Source organism: Mustelus asterias, unplaced genomic scaffold (assembly GCF_964213995.1).
Source record: "Mustelus asterias unplaced genomic scaffold, sMusAst1.hap1.1 HAP1_SCAFFOLD_138, whole genome shotgun sequence".
NCBI classification, from domain to species: Eukaryota; Metazoa; Chordata; class Chondrichthyes; order Carcharhiniformes; family Triakidae; genus Mustelus; species Mustelus asterias.
Genome location: NW_027590168.1, coordinates 206,458 through 226,108, shown reverse-complemented (window position 1 = coordinate 226,108; position 19,651 = coordinate 206,458).

Sequence of the window (19,651 nt, the reverse complement as noted above, 5' to 3'; positions counted from 1 at the left end):
CCTGGTACGGGCCTGAACCTGGAGTGTGTCTGAACCTGGAGTGTGTCTGAACCTGTAGTGTGCCTGAACCTGGAGTGTGTCTGAGCCTGGAGTGTGTCTGAACCTGGAGTGTGTCCGAACCTGGAGTGTGTCTGAACCTGTAGTGTGTCTGAACCTGGATTGTGTCTGAACCTGGAGTGTGTCTGAACCTGGAATGAGTCTGAACCTGGAGTGTGCCTGAACCTGGAGTGTGTCTGAACCTGGAGTGTGTCTGAACCTGTAGTGTGTCTGAACCTGGAGTGTGCCTGAACCTGGAGTGTGTCTGAACCTGGAATGAGTCTGAACCTGGAGTGTGCCTGAACCTGTAGTGTGTCTGAACCTGGAGTGTGTCTGAACCTGTAGTGTGTCTGAACCTGGAGTGTGTCTGAACCTGGAGTGTGCCTGAACCTGGAGTGTGTCTGAACCTGGAGTGTGTCTGAGCCTGGAGTGTGTCTGAACCTGTAGTGTGTCTGAACCTGGAGTGTGCCTGAACCTGGAGTGTGTCTGAACCTGTAGTGTGTCTGAACCTGGAGTGTGCCTGAACCTGGAGTGTGTCTGAACCTGTAGTGTGTCTGAACCTGGAGTGTGTCTGAGCCTGGAGTGTGTCTGAACCTGGAGTGTGTCTGAACCTGTAGTGTGCCTGAACCTGTAGTGGGTCTGAACCTGGAGTGTGTCTGAACCTGGAGTGTGTCTGAGCCTGGAGTGTGTCTGAACCTGTAGTGTGTCTGAACCTGAAGTGTGCCTGAACCTGGAGTGTGTCTGAACCTGTAGTGTGTCTGAACCTGGAGTGTGTCTGAGCCTGGAGTGTGTCTGAACCTGGAGTGTGTCTGAACCTGCAGTGTGTCTGAACCTGGACTGAGTCTGAACCTGGTGCGGGCCTGAACCTGGAGTGTGTCTGAACCTGGAGTGTGCCTGAACCTGGAGTGTGTCTGAACCTGGAGTGTGTCTGAACCTGGAGTGTGTCTGAACCTGGAGTGTGTCTGAACCTGGAGTGTGTCTGAACCTGGAGTGTGTCTGAACCTGGTGCGGGCCTGAACCTGGAGTGTGTCTGAACCTGGAGTGTGTCTGAGCCTGGAGTGTGTCTGAGCCTGGAGTGTGTCTGAACCTGGAGTGTGTCTGAACCTGGAGTGTGTCTGAACCTGGAGTGTGTCTGAACCTGGTGCGGGCCTGAACCTGGAGTGTGTCTGAACCTGGAGTGTGTCTGAACCTGAAGTGTGTCTGAACCTAGAGTGTGTCTGAACCTGGAGAGTGTCTGAACCTGGAGTGTGCCTGAACCTGGAGTGTGTCTGAACCTGGAGTGTGTCTGAGCCTGGAGTGTGTCTGAACCTGGAGTGTGTCTGAACCTGGAGTGTGTCTGAACCTGGAGTGTGTCTGAACCTGGAGTGTGTCTGAATCTGGAGTGTTTCTGAACCTGGAGTGTGTCTGAACCTGGAGTGTGTCTGAACCTGGTGCAGGCCTGAACCTGGAGTGTGTCTGAACCTGGAGTGTGTCTGAACCTGGTGCAGGCCTGAACCTGGAGTGTGTCTGAACCTGGAGTGTGCCTGAACATGTAGTGTGTCTGAACCTGGAATGAGTCTGAACCTGGATTGTGTCTGAACCTGGTACGGGCCTGAACCTGGAGTGTGTCTGAACCTGGAGTGTGTCTGAACCTGTAGTGTGCCTGAACCTGGAGTGTGTCTGAGCCTGGAGTGTGTCTGAACCTGGAGTGTGTCCGAACCTGGAGTGTGTCTGAACCTGTAGTGTGTCTGAACCTGGAGTGTGTCTGAACCTGGAGTGTGTCTGAACCTGGAGTGTGTCTGAACCTGGAATGAGTCTGAACCTGGAGTGTGCCTGAACCTGGAGTGTGTCTGAACCTGGAGTGTGTCTGAACCTGTAGTGTGTCTGAACCTGGAGTGTGCCTGAACCTGGAGTGTGTCTGAACCTGGAATGAGTCTGAACCTGGAGTGTGCCTGAACCTGTAGTGTGTCTGAACCTGGAGTGTGTCTGAACCTGTAGTGTGTCTGAACCTGGAGTGTGTCTGAACCTGGAGTGTGCCTGAACCTGGAGTGTGTCTGAACCTGGAGTGTGTCTGAGCCTGGAGTGTGTCTGAACCTGTAGTGTGTCTGAACCTGGAGTGTGCCTGAACCTGGAGTGTGTCTGAACCTGTAGTGTGTCTGAACCTGGAGTGTGCCTGAACCTGGAGTGTGTCTGAACCTGTAGGGTGTCTGAACCTGGAGTGTGTCTGAGCCTGGAGTGTGTCTGAACCTGGAGTGTGTCTGAACCTGTAGTGTGCCTGAACCTGTAGTGGGTCTGAACCTGGAGTGTGTCTGAACCTGGAGTGTGTCTGAGCCTGGAGTGTGTCTGAACCTGTAGTGTGTCTGAACCTGAAGTGTGCCTGAACCTGGAGTGTGTCTGAACCTGTAGTGTGTCTGAACCTGGAGTGTGTCTGAGCCTGGAGTGTGTCTGAACCTGGAGTGTGTCTGAACCTGCAGTGTGTCTGAACCTGGAGTGAGTCTGAACCTGGTGCGGGCCTGAACCTGGAGTGTGTCTGAACCTGGAGTGTGCCTGAACCTGGAATGTGTCTGAACCTGGAGTGTGTCTGAACCTGGAGTGTGTCTGAACCTGGAGTGTGTCTGAACCTGGAGTGTGTCTGAACCTGGAGTGTGTCTGAACCTGGTGCGGGCCTGAACCTGGAGTGTGTCTGAACCTGGAGTGTGTCTGAGCCTGGAGTGTGTCTGAGCCTGGAGTGTGTCTGAACCTGGAGTGTGTCTGAACCTGGAGTGTGTCTGAACCTGGAGTGTGTCTGAACCTGGTGCGGGCCTGAACCTGGAGTGTGTCTGAACCTGGAGTGTGTCTGAACCTGGAGTGTGTCTGAACCTAGAGTGTGTCTGAACCTGGAGAGTGTCTGAACCTGGAGTGTGCCTGAACCTGGAGTGTGTCTGAACCTGGTGCGAGCCTGAACCGGGAGTGTGTCTGAACCTGGAGTGTGTCTGAACCTGGAGTGTGTGTGAGCCTGGAGTGTGTCTGAGCCTGGAGTGTGTCTGAACCTGGAGTGTGTCTGAACCTGGAGTGTGTCTGAACCTGGAGTGTGTCTGAACCTGGTGCGGGCCTGAACCTGGAGTGTGTCTGAACCTGGAGTGTGTCTGAACCTGGAGTGTGTCTGAACCTGGTGATTAGTTGGACAGGTTGATTGAGTGATTTTGGTGTGGGATATGAACCTGGAGATGTTCTGAACCAGATAACCACAACTGATGATAATTTGAAGACAGGTGGGGTGGAAACCCGGGGAGGATTTGAAACCGGGGAGATCACTCCCTCATCCCTCACACAAACAGCCTAACCTGTCCTCACCACCCAAACCTGCACCCAAAACACTACCCCAAAATCCCCAAAAACTCTGAACATATTCCAAATGCTCCTTATGACCGCCTGTATCCTTTATTCCCCGTACCATAAGACATAGGAGCAGAATGAGGCTATTCGGCCCATCGAGTCTGCTCCGCCATTCAATCATGGCTGATATTTTTCTCATCCCCATTCCCCTGCCTTTTCCCCATAACCCCTGATCCCCTTATTAATCAAGAACCTATCTATCTCTGTCTTAAAGACACTCAATGACCCGGCCTCCACAGCCTTCTGCGAGCAAGGAGGTCCACGGATTCACCACTCTCTGGCTGAAGAAATTCCTCCTCATCTCTGTTTTAAAGGATCGTCCCTTTAGTCTGAGGTTGTGCCCTCTAGTTCTAGCTTTTCCTACTCGGAGAAACATCCTCTCCACGTTCACTCTATCCAGGGCTCGCAGTATCCTGTAAGTTTCAATAAGATCCCCCCTCATCTTTCTAAACTCCAATGAGCAGTTTAAAAAAGGAAGGAGACAAAAGGCGGGTAACTATTGGCCGGTCAGCTTAACGTCTGTAGTAGGGAAAATGCTGGAATCCATTATTAAAGAGGAGATAGCAGGGCATCTGGATAGAAATGGTTCGATCAATCAGACGCAGCATGGATTCATGAGGGGAAAGTCGTGCTTGACGAACATGTTGGATTTTTATGAAGATGTGACTAGGGCGGTTGATGGAGGAGAACCGGTGGATGCGGTGTTTTTGGATTTCCAAAAGGCGTTTGATAAGGTGCCCCATAAAAGGCTGCTGAAGAAGATTAGGGCACACGGAGTTGGGGGTAGTGTGTTAAAGTGGATTGGGGACTGGCTATCCGACAGGAAGCAAAGAGTCGGAATAAATGGGTGTTTTTCCGGTTGGAGGAAGGTAACTAGTGGCGTGCCGCAGGGATCGGTACTCGGGCCGCAACTGTTTACCATTTATATAGATGATCTGGAGGAGGGGACGGAGTGTAGGGTAACGAAGTTTGCAGATGACACAAAGATAAGTGGAAAAGTGAATCGTGTGGAGGACGGAGAAGATCTGCAGAGAGATTTGGACAGGCTGAGTGAGTGGGCGAGGATATGGCAAATGGAGTATAACATTGATAAATGCGAGGTTATACACTTTGGAGGAAATAATAACAAATGGGATTACTATCTCATTGGAAACAAATTAAAACATGCTACCGTGCAAAGGGACCTGGGGGTCCTTGTGCATGAGACGCAAAAGCCCAGTCTGCAGGTACAACAGGTGATCAAGAAGGCAAATGGAATGTTGGCCTATATTGCGAGGGGGATAGAATATAAAAGCAGGGATGTCTTGATGCACCTGTACAGGGCATTGGTGAGGCCGCAGCTGGAATACTGTGTGCAGTATTGGTCCCCTTATATGAGGAAGGATATATTGGCATTGGAGGGAGTGCAGAGAAGGTTCACCAGGTTGATACCGGAGATGAGGGGTTTGGATTATGAGGAGAGGCTGAGGAGATTGGGTTTGTACTCGTTGGAGTTTAGAAGGATGAGGGGGGATCTTATGGAGACTTATAAGATAATGCGGGGGCTGGATAGGGTGGAGGCGGAGAGATTCTTTCCACTTAGTAAGGAAGTTAAAACTAGAGGACACAGCCTCAAAATAAAGGGGGGTCGGTTTAGGACAGAGTTGAGGAGGAACTTCTTCTCCCAGAGGGTGGTGAATCTCTGGAATTCTCTGCCCACTGAGGTGGTGGAGGCTACCTCGCTGAATATGTTTAAAGCGCGGATGGATGGATTCCTGATCGGTAAGGGAATTAAGGGTTATGGGGATCAGGCGGGTAAGTGGTACTGATCCACGTCAGATCAGCCATGATCTTATTGAATGGCGGGGCAGGCTCGAGGGGCTAGATGGCCTACTCCTGCTCCTATTTCTTATGTTCTTATGTTCTTATGAGTCCAGACCCAGAGTCCTCAATGACAAGCACTTCATTCCAGGGATCATTGTTGTAAATCTCCTCTGGACCCTTTCCAAGGCCAGCACATCTATTCCTTAGATAAAGGGCCCAAAACTGCTCCCAATCCTCCAAATGGGGTCTGACCAGAGCCTTATACAGCCTCAGAAGTACATCCTGCTCTTGTATTATAGCCCTCGTGACATGAATGCCAGCATTCCATTTGCCTTCCTCACTGCCAACTGAACCTGCACGTTAAGCTTTAGAGAATCTTGAACAAGGACTCCCAAATTCCTTTGAGCATCTGATTTTCTAAGCATTTCCCCATTTAGAAAATAGTCTATGCCTCCATTCCTCCTTCCAAGGTGCACAACCTCACACTTTTCCTCATTGTATTCCATCTGCCACCTCTTTGCCCACTCTCCAAACCTGTCAAAGTCCATCTGCAGCACCCCTCATCCCCAACCCCTGCTTCCTCAATACGACCTGTCCCTCTACATGTCTTTGTATCATCTGCAAACTTAGCAACAGTGCCTTCATTTCGTTCTTCCAAATCGTGGCTGCAGGGATGGTGTAGGAGGGAGGGTTTCAGTTATGTGGGTAATTGGAGCATATTCTGGGGAAGGTGGGACCTGTACAAACAGGGTGGTTTGCACCTGAACCAGAGGGACACTAATATCCTGGGAGGGAACTTTGCTATGGCTCTTCGGTGGTTTTAAACTAATTTGTCAGGGGGGTGGGAAAAGGAGCTGTAGTCCAGAAGCCAGTGTTGGGTGTGGTGAGGTACTGAGGAGGGTATCAAGGTCGCAGGAGTGTACCGGCAGGCAGGAAGATGGGTTGAAGTGTGTCTACTTCAATGCAAGGAGCATTCGGAATAAGGTAGGTGAACTTGGAGCGTGGATTGGTGCTTGGGACGACGATGTTGTGGCCATTACGGAGACATGGTTAGAACAGGGACAGGAATGGTTGTTGGAAGGTCCAGGGTATAGATGTTTCAGTAAGAGTAGGGAAGGTGGTAAAAGAGGTGGAGGAGTAGCATTGTTAATCAAGGATAATTTAACAGTTGCAGAAAGGCAGTTCTAGGGGGATCTGCCTACTGTGGTAATATGGGCTGAAGTTAGAAATAGCAAAGGAGCGGTCACGTTGTTCGGAGTTTTCTATAGACCCCCAAATAGTAATGGAGATGTGGAGGAAGAAATTGCAAAGCAGATTATGGATAGGTGTGGAGGTCACAGGGTAGTTGTCATGGGTGACTTTAACTTTTCAAATATTGAATGGAACATTTATAGGTCGAATGATTCGGATGGGGCAGTTTTTGTACAGTGTGTGCAGGAGGGTTTCCTGACACAATATGTGGATAGGCCGACAAGAGGTGGGGCCACATTGGATTTGGTATTGGGAAATGAACCGGGACAAGTGTTAGATTTGTTTGTGGGAGAGCACTTTGGAGATAGTGACCACAATTCGGTGTCTTTCATTATTGCAATGGAGAGGGATAGGGCCGTACGGCAGGGCAAGGTTGATCATTGGGGGAGGGGTAATTATGATGCGATGAGGCAAGAATTAGGGAGCATAAGATGGGATCAGAAACTGTCAGGGAAAGGCACAAATGAAAAGTGGAGCTTGTTCAAGGAACAAATACTGCGTGTCCTTGATAGGTATGTCCCTGTCAGGCAGGGAGGAAATGGCCAAGTGAGGGAACCATGGTTCACAAAAGAGGTTGAATGTCTTGTCAAGAGGAAAAAGGAAGCGTATGTAAGGATGAGAAAACAAGGTTCAGTTGGGTCGCTTGAGGGTTACAAGGTAGCAAGGGATGAGCTAAAAAAAAAGGGCTTAGGAGAGCTAGGAGGGGGCATGAGAAGTCCTTGGCGGGTTGGATCAAGGAAAACCCCAAGGCTTTTTACTCTTATGTGAGGAATAAAAGAATGACCAGGGTGAGGTTCGGGCCGGTCAAGGACAGTAGTGGGAACTTGTGCATGGAGTCAGAAGAGATAGGAGAGGCGATGAATGAATACTTATCTTCAGTGTTCACCAAGGAGAGGGGCCATGTTTTTGAGGATGAGAGTGTGATACAGGCTGATCGGCTGGAAGAGGTAGATGTTCTGAGGGAAGATGTATTCGCAGTTTGGGTTGAAGTCCATCTGCCACTTCTCCGCCCAGTCTTGCATCCTATCTATGTCCCTCTGTAACTTCTGACATCCCTCCAGACTATCCACAACCCCACCAACCTTCGTGCCGTCGGCAAACTTACCAACCCATCCCTCCACTTCCTCATCCAGATCATTTATGAAAATGACAAACAGTAAGGGTCCCAGAGCAGATCCCTGGGGCACTCCACTGGTGACCGACCTCCATTTAGAAAAAGACCCATCTATACCCACTCTCTGCCTCCTTTGGGCAAACACAGTAAGAAGTTTAAGAACACCAGGTTAAAGTCCAACAGGTTTATTTGGTAGCAAAAGCCACACAAGCTTTCGGAGCTCCAAGCCGGGTTGGACTTTAACCTGGTGTTGTTAAACTTCTTACTGTGTTTACCCCAGTCCAACGCCGGCATCTCCACATCATGACTTCCTTTGGGCAAGCCAGTTCTGGATCTACCGGGCAGCAGCCCCTTGGATCCCATGCCCTCTCACTTTTTCTAGAAGCCTTGCATAGGGGACCTTATTGAACGCCTTGCTAAAATCCATATAAACCACATCTACTGCCTTCCCTTCGTCAATGTGTTTAGTCACATTTTCGAAGAACTCCACCAGGCTCGTAAGGCACGATCTGCCCTTGAGAAAGCCATGCTGAGTATTCTTGAGCATACTAAATCTCTCTTAATGCTCATATATCCTGTCCCTCAGGATCTTCTCCATCAGGTTACCAACCACTGAGGTTAGACTCACCGGTCGGTAATTACCTGGGCTATCCCTATTCCCCTTCTTGAAAATAGGAACCACATCCGCAATCCTCCAATCCTCCGGCACCTCTCCTGTCTCCATTGACGATGCAAAGATCATCACCAGAGGTTCTGCAATCTCTTCCCTCGCCTCCCACAGTAACCTGGGTTACATCCCATCCGGACCCGGCGACGTATCTATCGGTAATCTATAGGATGGTGATTCTATAGGTAGGATCAAGGAAAAACCTAAAGCTTTCTATAGGTATGTCAGAAATAAAAGAATGACGAGGGTAAGATTAGGGCCAGTCAAGGACAGTCGTGGGAAGTTGTGCGTGGAGCCTGAAGAGATAGGAGAGGTGTAAAATGAATATTTTTCATCAGTATTCACACAGGAAAAAAAAAATGTTGTCGAGGGGACAACTGAGATGCAGGCTATTGGACGAGACGGGATTGAGGTTCATAAGGAGGAGGTGTTAGCAATTCTGGAAAGTGTGAAAATAGATAACTTCCCTGGGCCGGGTGGGATAGCAAATGTTGGCCCCTTGTTCAAGAAGGGGAGTAGAGACAACCCTGGTAATTATAGACCGGTGAGCATTACTTCTGTTGTGGGCAAAGTTTTGGAAAGGATTATCAGAGATAGGATTTATAATCATCTAGAAAGGAACAATTTGATTCGGGATAGTCAACACTGTTTTGTGAAGGGTAGAACAAGAACAAAGAACAATACATCACAGGAACAGGTCCTTCGGCCCTCCAAGCCCGTGCCGCTCCCTGGTCCAAACTAGACCATTCTTTTGTATCCCTCCATTCCCACTCCGTTCATATGGCTGTCTCGATAAGTCCTAAACGTTCCCAGTGTGTCCGCCTCCACCACCTTGCCTGGCAGCGCATTCCAGGCCCCCACCACCCTCTGTGTAAAATATGTCCTTCTGATATCTGTGTTAAACCTCCCCCCCTCACCTTGAACTTATGACCCCTCGTGAACGTAACCACCGACCTGGGGACAAGCTTCCCACAGTTCACCCTATCTATGCCTTTCATAATTTTATACACCTCTATTAAGTCTCCCCTCATCCTCCGTCTTTCCAGGGAGAAGAACCCCAGTTTACCCAATCTCTCCTCATAACCAATCCCCTCCATACCAGGCAACATCCTGGTAAACCTCCTCTGCACTCTCTCTAAAGCCTCCACGTCCTTCTGGTAGTGTGGCGACCAGAACTGGGCGCAGTATTCCAAATGCGGGAGAACCAACGTTCTATACATCTGCAACATCAGACCCCAACTTTTATATGTAAGGGACTGAGGAAAATTTGTGGGGAAGACGTTTACCAGTGTTCTTTGTGTCTTGTGGGTTTCAGTGTCCTGTTTGCCGGGCGGGTGCTGTGAACAGGATGCTGTTGGTTTAGTGATATGGGCTGGGCCAATGGGATTGCTCTGGGGGCGGGAGGAAAAAAAGGCGCCAGGAAGTGAAGCAGCTGTGGAGTAAGGCAGAGCTGAAGAGGGAGAAAAGCAGAGAGAGAGCTTTTCCCAGGCAATGAGAATTCGGTTTGGAGTGAGAGGCAGCCAGGCGTCCCCCTGCCTGTTCTTTTCATTACTTCCGAGGAGGACAGCCTTCAGCGCATTCGACCTACGTTGCTGCACGGATAGCTCGCGGCACCTCTGCCTCCTGCGGCATCATCTTCCACACGTGTGTCTCTCCTGGACTGTGTGTGTGGGTGTCGTGAGTAACTGGTGGGGACTATACAATCCAACTGGATCAGTATCTACGAATGTGTTACTGAGGATAAGTTTCCCCATATGTGCACCAACGGTTATAGATCAGAGCTCACTGTTTTATGTCTGTTAATTATATGTGTTATTAAATTTATTTTTTATATCCCGATTACAGTCCTGACATTTCTGGGTAAACAGGGAATTAGCCAAATCAACATCAACCGCGAGGAATTCGGGATCCTGTTGATTGAATATTTAAATAGCAGCCCCATATAGTGGTCAGCAGGGGGTTACATTTGTACACTGTGCCCCGTACAGTCAGGGCCGCCACGCAGTACCCGAGGACATCCACCGAGTGGGACTTTGAAGCCATGGAGATCTTTTGCTTCACTGGCAGTACTGAAAGGGCGTAGCGACTCACTGTGTTAGGGTGAATAAAGCTCTCCATACTCCCACAGTCAAATAAACAGTTTGTAATGCGACCATTGTGGTGAACCATAGATGGTTACCACTATGGGTACTTGTACATATGTTACTCTGGTTACTGTTGGGGTTAGGGTTGGGGTGTTCCACCTGTTAGCATTGTTCTGTGGTACACTCCGGTTGGCTCCGCCTTCTTATAGGAGAAGAAAGGTCACTGCTACTTCCTAGTGACCCTTAGCCTGGGATTGTATTGTTAAGCAGTATGCTCTATTCTTGTTGCGAATAAAAGCCTTTTTTCCCGGGTACGATCTAGCCTCCCGAGTGGATTAATCGCGCATCAACCATTTACCTCGATGTCCGTCATGGACCTGGCGAGTTGGTGAGGCCTGGATTGGTCCAGCGTGACCGAAGCCACCGTTGATTTTGCGACGCGGCTGACGGCGCCCAAGATGGCGGTCCGCATGGCCCCCCACGCGGCTGATGGCGTCCAAGATGGCGGCTCCCGCGGGTCGCACACGGCGCTACTGGGCTTGGAGATCGATTTTGCCATGCATACCTTCACGTAATGGCCCTTCTTTCCACACTCGGAGTAGATCGCATCCTTCGTCGGGCAGCATTGTCGGGGGTGCTTCCCCAGGCCGCAGAAGTAGCCCTTCGGGCCTCTGGAGACTGCCGCAGCGGTCGGGTCATTGGTGGGACGTGGCGTGGCATAGGCCTGTGGCCCCCCCGAGCACAGAGGTGGCGGCGACCGCGGTGTCCACGATGCACCCCCGTGTTCGGGGGTGTAGGCATCGAGATTACGGAAGGCCACCTCTAACGAGTCGGCAAGCGCCACAGTCCTTTGTAGGTCCAGCCCATCCTGTTCCAGCAGTCGTTGTCGGATATAATTTGACCTGATACCCGTGGCATAGGCATCTCTGATTCAGTCCTTAGTGTTTTGGGCGGCTGTTACGGCCTTGCAGTTGCAGGCCCTGCCAAGTGCTCGCAACGCACACAGGAATTGATCACCTGAATCTCCCGGCTGTTGTCTGCGAGTAGCCAGAATATGTCTGGCGTTGATTTCATTAGACTGTTTGTTGTGCTGGCCTTTTAAAAGTTCGTTCGCATCGTTGTAAGTTTCAGCGTCTCTAATCATCGAGAATACTTGATCGCTTACCCGGGCGTGGAGCACGTGGAGCTTGTCGGTTTCGGTCCGGACAACGGAGGCAGAGGCGGTGAGGAAAGTTTCGAAACAGTGCAGCCAGTGATCGAAGCTGTAAGAGGCTCCTACAGCTTGAGGATCGAATTCGAGTCTGTCGGGTTTTAGTGTCTGCTCCATCCCAAAGCTTTTGCTAATAAAATTGATGCACAATCAATCAAGCAAAGACTAGTTTGTATGGAAGAACAAATAGGCTTTTATTCGCAAAAGACTTGGAGCGCACCCATGCTGATGAACTGGTCCAGAGGCTGAGGCAGGGGGTGGGGAGCAGTCACCTTGAAACCTGGACCAGGGGGGGAGGAGTCCCAGGCAGGGTCGGCAGGGGCATGCCCAGGCATGTCACACACACAACAGGCAATAAGCTAACAGTGGTTTACCACAGTACTCTGTACTCTGGCTTACTGAAGGCATTCACTGAGTTCACCACAGTCTTTGTACTCTGTACTCTGGCCCTTTACTGGAGCCATTCACTGAGTTCTCCACAGTCTCTGTACACTGTACTCTGGCCCTTTACTGGACCCATTCACTGAGTTCTCCACAGTCTCTGTACTCTGTACTCTGGCCCTTTACTGGACCCATTCACTGAGTTCTCCACAGTCTCTGTACTCTGTACTCTGGCCCTTTTGATTTTTGTCTTCGGTTTTTCTGTCTTCCACTTTTCCTTTTGCTGCCTTTAGTTTCTGTCCCCACTTTACTTCCCTCTGACTTCCTGCATCGGTCCCAATCCCCGTGCCACATTAATTTAAACCCCCCAACAGCACTCGCAAACACTCCCCTCAGGACATTGGTTCCAGTCCTGCTCAGGTGCAGACCGTCTGTTTTGTACTGGTCCCATCTCCTTCACAACCGGTTCCAATGTCCCAGGAATTTGAATCTCCCCATCTTGCACCATCTCTCAAGCCACGTATTCACCTTGGCTTTCCTGACATTCCTACTCTGACTAACATGTGGCACTGGCAGTAATCCTGAGATTACTACCTTTGAGGTCCTACATTTTAGTTTAACTCCTAACCCCTTAAATTCAGCTTGTCGGACTTCATCCCATTTTTTACCTATAGTGTTGGTGCCTCTCTGCCCCACGACAGCTGGTTGTTCACCCTCCCCCCTCCAGAATGTCCTGCAGCTGCTCCGAGACACCCTTGACCCTTGCACCAGGGAGGCAACATACCATCCTGGAGTCTTGTTTGCATCCACAGAATCACCTGTCTATTCCCCTTACAATTGAGTCCCCTATCACGATAGCTCTGCCATTCTTTTTCCTGCCCTCCTGTCCAGCAGAGCCAGCCACGGTGCCATGAACCTGGCTGCTGCCACCTTCCCCTGGTGAGCCATCTCCCCCAACAGTATCCAAAATGGTGTATTTGTTTTGGAGGGAGATGATTGCAGGGGACCCCTACACAGCCTTCCTACTCTTCCTCTGTCTGGTGGTCACCCATTCTCTGTCTCCCTCAGTAACTGTTACCTGCGTTGTGACCAACTCACTGAACATGATATCCACGGCTTCCTCTGCATCGTGGATGCTCCAAACTGAATTCACCCGCCGCTCCAGAGCCGATAAGCGGTCTAACATGTGCGTCAGTTGGACACACATGATCTGACTGACCGTGGCACTGTGGTATAGGAAGCTGTTCAGTGGGCATTAACAAACACGTGACGACATTGATTGAGGTTGTGGAATATATTTATTTCTGAGATTGAATTGCTGCCAATCAAAGAATGGACAATGCTGATCACATTAATTAATTTGTAACATTCGAGGCTGTGTTACCCACCAAAGGTATTGTCATCTAAAACCCAACTCTCAAGATCCCACGTTGCCTCAGCGTTATCTTTCACCTGTCTGTGACCTTTCAATGATTCAATTCCAAATGTTAGAGTGTCTCTCCGGGCTGTTCCACTCTCTCCTGGGATATAGTTACCCTCTTTATCTCTGGAAATACACTGAATCCATTTGGGTCCTATAATTGTGACTCCAATTTCAGATTTAATCTGCAGTAAATTCAAAAACGTGGACCACAGCAACTGAATCTATCCCCTCCAGTTCCATGTTTCCCAGCAGCCCAGATGAGATGTCCCGAACCGGAGCACCAGTCAGGCAACACAGCCTTCGGGACTCTCAATCCTAGCCACAGAGAAAAGTGTCTATTCCCCTGACGAACTATCCCCATTTATAACTATATTTCCCTTTTCTCCTCCCTCTTGAGTGGCTCCCTGATCCCCCGTGCTATTGTTCAGTTGCTCAGCCTCCTTGCAGCTCCCGCCCACGTCCGCACAGGGAGCCAGTGTCACAAACCTGTTTGTTTAATCATTCGAAGGACATGGGCGTCCCTGGCTGACCAGCATTTACTGCCTGTCCCCAGTTGACCTTGGAGAGCAGTTGAGAGTTAAACACATTGCTGTGGCTCTGGAGCCACATGTAGGCCAGACCTGATAAGGACGGCAGGTTTCCTTCCCGAAACGACGTTAGTGAATCAGATGGGGTTTCCGACAATGGAGAATGGTTTTATCGTCATCAGTAGATTTTTGACTCCAGATATCTTTAGTGAATTCAAATTCGACCAGCTGCTGTGACCGGATTCGAACGCGGGTCCCCAGAACATTAACAATATTGGTAGCCCTTCCTGAAGCTATCACGTCAGCAGGAGCTGCTCAGAAAATTCCCTGAGTGTTCCTTCCAAGGCCTGACTCACCTTACCGCTGCTTCCGTTGGTCCCATGTCACTTTCTGAACTGTAATGTCTGGGGGACACCTACCCACACTGGACCTGGTCATAAGGGACCGGGCAGTAAGGGAAACAAGACACAGCAATACATCTCCACCCACTTCCCTAAACTCCCACACTTACCCCAACTCTCAGTGCTTCACTCTCTGCAGCTTGCACTCTGTGGAGCTCCCTGAGTGGGCACATTTCACAGGCCTCAGTTCGGTAGTTTATATTTGCCCGTGTCCAACTCATGAACCTGATTGAAGTCACTGCACCCCCTCTCCCTCTAGGTGCGAGTAACCGCCGAGGGCTGACCACCTTGGAAGCCTTTTTTGGAGTTTCAATGCTGGGTCCGATTCCTGCTGCTCAGCCTCGGAAGTGAGTGGGGTTCAGCAGACCGGAGCTCACCTCTTCCACCATGAGCCTTGTGGCCCGAGTTCCCTTTATCGGGTGACAATGTGATCGAGAGGCGAAACCCACTGTGTCCATTTCAGACTCCGAGGTTCCCACTGGCAGAGATGGAGAACAGGAGCCGGAGTGCCTGGAATTCTTTCCAAAGTTCCAGGTGTGCTGGGAATTGATTTTTCCTGCACGGCTTGGGGCTTCATGGCTTGCAGATGATTGAAGCATTCCCATAGGATGGTATCTCCCAAGCGGACTCGATAGGAAACTGGCCCTGTTCCAGACTCGACCGTGCCTCATAACCACGCGGATCCATTGCCATGATTCTTTACCAATAACCTATCACCTGCCTTTTGGTGCCTGTCCCGGCTGGTGGGATCAACACTGGGTGTCTTGATGCCTTGCGAATCTCCCACCTTTGGGAATATCAGACTCAACCCTGGGCGGAGTCATCTTCTCATGACCAACTCTGCTGGGTCTGTTCTGGTAGTTGAATGGGTGGTTGGGGGGAGGGGAGGTGGGGGGGGGTCGTGGGTGGGCGGGGGTGGGGGGGGGGAGGGGGGTGGTTTGGGGGGTGTTGTCCTGTAATTGAAGATGAATCTGGATGGTTTGGCGTGCAAGGAGGCTGTGGGATGTTTTTTTGAACCTGCTTTTACTGTTTGGGCCGCACTTTCTGCCAGGCCGTTGGATGATGGGTAATATGACACTGTCCTAACGTGTTAATTTCTGTTCAACTTCATCTAATGCACAAATTCCTGGCTGATGAAGGGCGGTCCATTTTCAGAAACTCACATTTCCGGGATCCCGGGTGTCAAGAAAGAGATGTGAAGTTTCTCCACTCTTGTCCTTGTGTTTGAGTAACTCACCCTGTGTACGGCCATACATTTTGAATCAGCATCTATCATTACCAGGAACATAGACCCCATGAACGGACCGGCACTGTCCATGTGCAGCCACGTCTATGGCCGTCCTGGCCATTCCCAAGTGTGAAGAGTAGTGACTGGTGATAGTTCTGCCCTTGTTGATATTGCCAACACTGACCCACGAGCAAATATCCGTCCCCATACCTGGCCACCAACAGGGCAACTTAGAGGATCTTCAGTTTGCCACTCCTGGGTGGCCATGGTAAAGTTCACCATGGGATGGTGACCCTGGCTCAGGATGACACTCTTGAACCCCATAGGCGTGTGCCATCTTCCACAGTCAGCTGCTCTCTGCCATTCCAATATGGGTGCAATTCAGGCTGTAACGGCCTTTTGGACTCCCCCATCAGCACTCGCTGCTTCAATTCATTGAGGAATGGGTAATTTTGCCTCCACAGCCGAATATTATTGGCAGCCACTGGGAGAGTTTTGAAAAAGTCCATGAATACCATCTCTTCCATTGTGGGTACGGCAAGTGTCTGTTAATCGTAGCCAACTCAAGGCATTGGCGTCAGTGACTCAGCCTCCTGGATAATGGTAGGCGGACAGTAATAAAGCCCACAGCTGGATATGGGCCAATGTTATGGGCTGCACCGCCATGCAGGTACTTCTGGAATTTCTTTCCCCGAACTGTCACCATTGACGAGGTGTCACAGTGGTTAGCGCTGCTGCCTCATAACGCCAGAGACCTGGGTTCAGTTCCTGGCTTGGGTCAATGTCTGTGCGGAGCCTGCACATTCTCACTGTATCTGCATGGGTTTCATCTGGTTTCTCCGGTTTTCTCCCGCAGTCTGAAAGACATGCTGGTTAGGGTGCGTTGGCCATGCTCAATTCTTCCTCAGTGTACCCGGACAGGCACCAGTGTGTGGCGACTAGGCGATTTTCACATGAACTTCATTGCAGTGTTAATGTAAGCCTACATTTGACACTTTATAAATGTTAAACTTCCTCTAAGTATGAATGGTTGAATATCGCTGGGAAACCTCATCTGTCAGTATAAGTGCACGTGAATAAGTTCATAATTGGAAACAAGAATCCTCCTGCCAGCTTTGAAGCTAAGTCCTCAATCAGAGGGATTGGGTATTTATCCAGCTATGAGAAACAGTTTACCGTTTGTTTAAAATTTCCCAGTACAAAGTATTTGTATTCACTCTTGGGACTTGGGTGTCACTGGCCACCCAGCATTTATTGCCCATCCCTAGTTGCTCATGTTCAGAGGGCAATTAAGTGTCAAACACTTGAAGTCGCATTTAGTCCTGACCACATAAGGACGACAGATTTCCTTCCCTGGGACATTGGTGAACCAGATGTGTTTTTCCGAAAAACGACAATGCTTTTATGGTCACCAGCTGATTCTGAATTCCAGATATATTTATTCAAATTCCACCATCTGCTGTGACGGGATTCGAACCCAGGTGCCAAGAACAGGAGCTGAGGTTCTATATTAATAGTCTAGTGATAAAACCACCAGTCCATCACATCCACACCCAGAGTGTACACACCCTGAGTTCCGGTAACCCAGACACACCATATTATATACGTCTGCAGGACTCCCGGATTGGACAGCATGAACTGTCTAAATCAGGGGGCTCATATTCCAATAACTCCACCTGATGGTTATCGTTAAAGTCATTAAGTATGTCTCTCTCTCTGTCTCTTTCTGTCTTTCTGTGCATCCCTCTCTGTATCTCTCTCTCTCTGCCTGTTTCTTTGTCTCTTACTGTCTCTCTGCATCGCCCTCATTCACCTTCTCCCTGCACTCTTCCTCCGTGTCTCCTCCCCCCTGTCAGTCTCGCTCTCCTTCTCTGTCCCCCTTTTCTGATTTCTCTGTCTTTCTCTCTCTCTACCTCGCTCTGTCTTTTGCTCTTGCTGTGTCCATTGTACTCATTCAGTCTCACTGTTTCAAATGCGCTGACGCTCTCTGTCTCTGTCTCTGTTTCTCCCTGCCTCCCTTTCTGTTTCACTTTCCGTCTTAGTCTCCCTCTCTCATTGCATCCTCCCATTTGTCTCCCTCTGTCTCCCTTTCTCATTCCCTGTCCATCTCCCTCCCCATTTCCTCCAATCTCTGTCCCTGTCTTTCTCGCTCTGTGAGAGTCCCTATCTGTCTCTGTCCTTTCTCTCTGTCTCTCTCTCTCTCTCTCTCTCTCTCACTCTCTCTGTTTCTTTCACTATATCTGTTAGAAACTCTTTCAAAATCTGTCATGCTCCACGTATTTATGCCCTTCCCTTTCTCTGTCAATCACCGTCTCTCTATCACTCTCACTTTTGCTCTCACTGCCCTCTCTCTCCCTTTATCTGTCACTCTCTCTGTCTCTGTGAGGCTGTTTGTTATTTAAAGTTTGAAAGTCCAATAGGAAGATTGAGGGGTCTTGTCGTTGTAGTTTCCTCTCAGGGTCTAATGAGTTGAAGAATTGAAGTAAGGGGATATTTCAGCAGATTTATTAGCTGCTGCCTGAAGTGAGTCTGTGTCACAGCATAAATGGCAGTGTTTGTACAACAACTTGTGAGTTGCAGCATGAAGCCCAATTCCAGAACAAAATTACCTAACCGTATCGACCCATAGCCCAAATAATCCATCCTACGCCATATAGAATAAACCATTAATGTCGACCATAAGAGGATGAAATTGGCTGAGATAACAAACAGTAAAATGATGGATTTCCTGCGACTCTCCATCTCTGGGTCTCTGGGATTCTCCCCACTGCTGTGAGCCCGGAGTCTCCTGCGGGCTCTGCTGCTCACGAAAATGTGTCTGACGGTGAAAACGTTCAGCAGCAGAATCAGGACGAACGGGATACACGGGGTTAGAATGTTGTGGAGGAACTCGAATGTGACCCAGACCAGAGATTCCAGAGCATCCGCTGTGATATCGCAAAACCAGGGGTAGTTCCACAGCTGATATTCATTTAACAACATAAAATACCAGAAAATGTTCTTTAAACAGCTCAGCACCGTCACTGTTCCCAGAACCACAGCCGCCGATTTCTCACTGCAATATTTACTCTTCAGCTTGGGGCAGCAAATGGCCACAAATCGATCAAAGGTGAAAGTGACGGTGAACCAGACAGAACAGTCAGTGGCTGCATAAAGCAGGACGGCGTGGATGTTACACACGGGGACCCAGCGCAGGAAATAAAACTGTTCCCAATAAAGAATGGGAATGTGTCTGAATATCAGGTCGAGGATAACGACCAGCAGATCCCCCACTGACATGGCCACCAGGTAACGAGTCACACATTTGGACAGACCACAGTTTCTGCTCATCAGTGTCACAATTGTGATTACGTTCACTGTCAGGAAGGGGAATAAAGAATAAAATTAGACAGGATTCAGGGAAAGAAGTTACCATTGAGACTGAGGATGGGTTGAAATAAAAAAGAATGTACACACATAAAATCACTGAAATCTGTTTTTAAAAATCCAGCACGTCTTTTGCAGTTTGAGAGGGAAGTGGAGCATCCGGAGAAAACCCACGCAGACGTGGGGAGAAGGTCCAAACTCCACACAGACAGTGACCCAAGCCTGGAATTGAACCCAGGTCCCTGACGCTGTTAGTCAGCAGTGCTACCCACTGTGTCACCGTGCTGCTCCATGGTAGCAACACAGTGGTATACATTTGGGAGAGAGCTTTCCGGAGAGTCCACAACATTGACCCTCACTCAGCTACAAGGATGAGGGAGTAAACCCTGACAGAAATTCCAGACTGGAGTCCTGTAGATGGTAACCTGTCATCTCTCAGACAGTTTACTGACAACCCTTGCAACAGAGCTGGTACCAAAGAGGGCTGGTTTGACCCTTGACTCTGGACAATACTAACAATTGGCAGAGGAAGATCCTGATGCCTTGACAGCACAGAATCTCTATTATATTCCAGTGTTTGCTTTCAAGAGTGGGAGAAAGCTTCAAGGTTCAGCGAATCGCTATCGTCCATAATACTCAGTGCGATTACTGCTGTCCCACTATGGTCTACTGGACCAGTGCAGCTGCATGAGTCCTCTCTCGGCAGGAAGGTTGCCAATCTATGCACCAGGTAAAACTCAAACAAAGGCCAGTACCAAAGGCAAGTCCAAGCAGGTTTCCTTAATGCCTATCGTCCGGTGACTCTG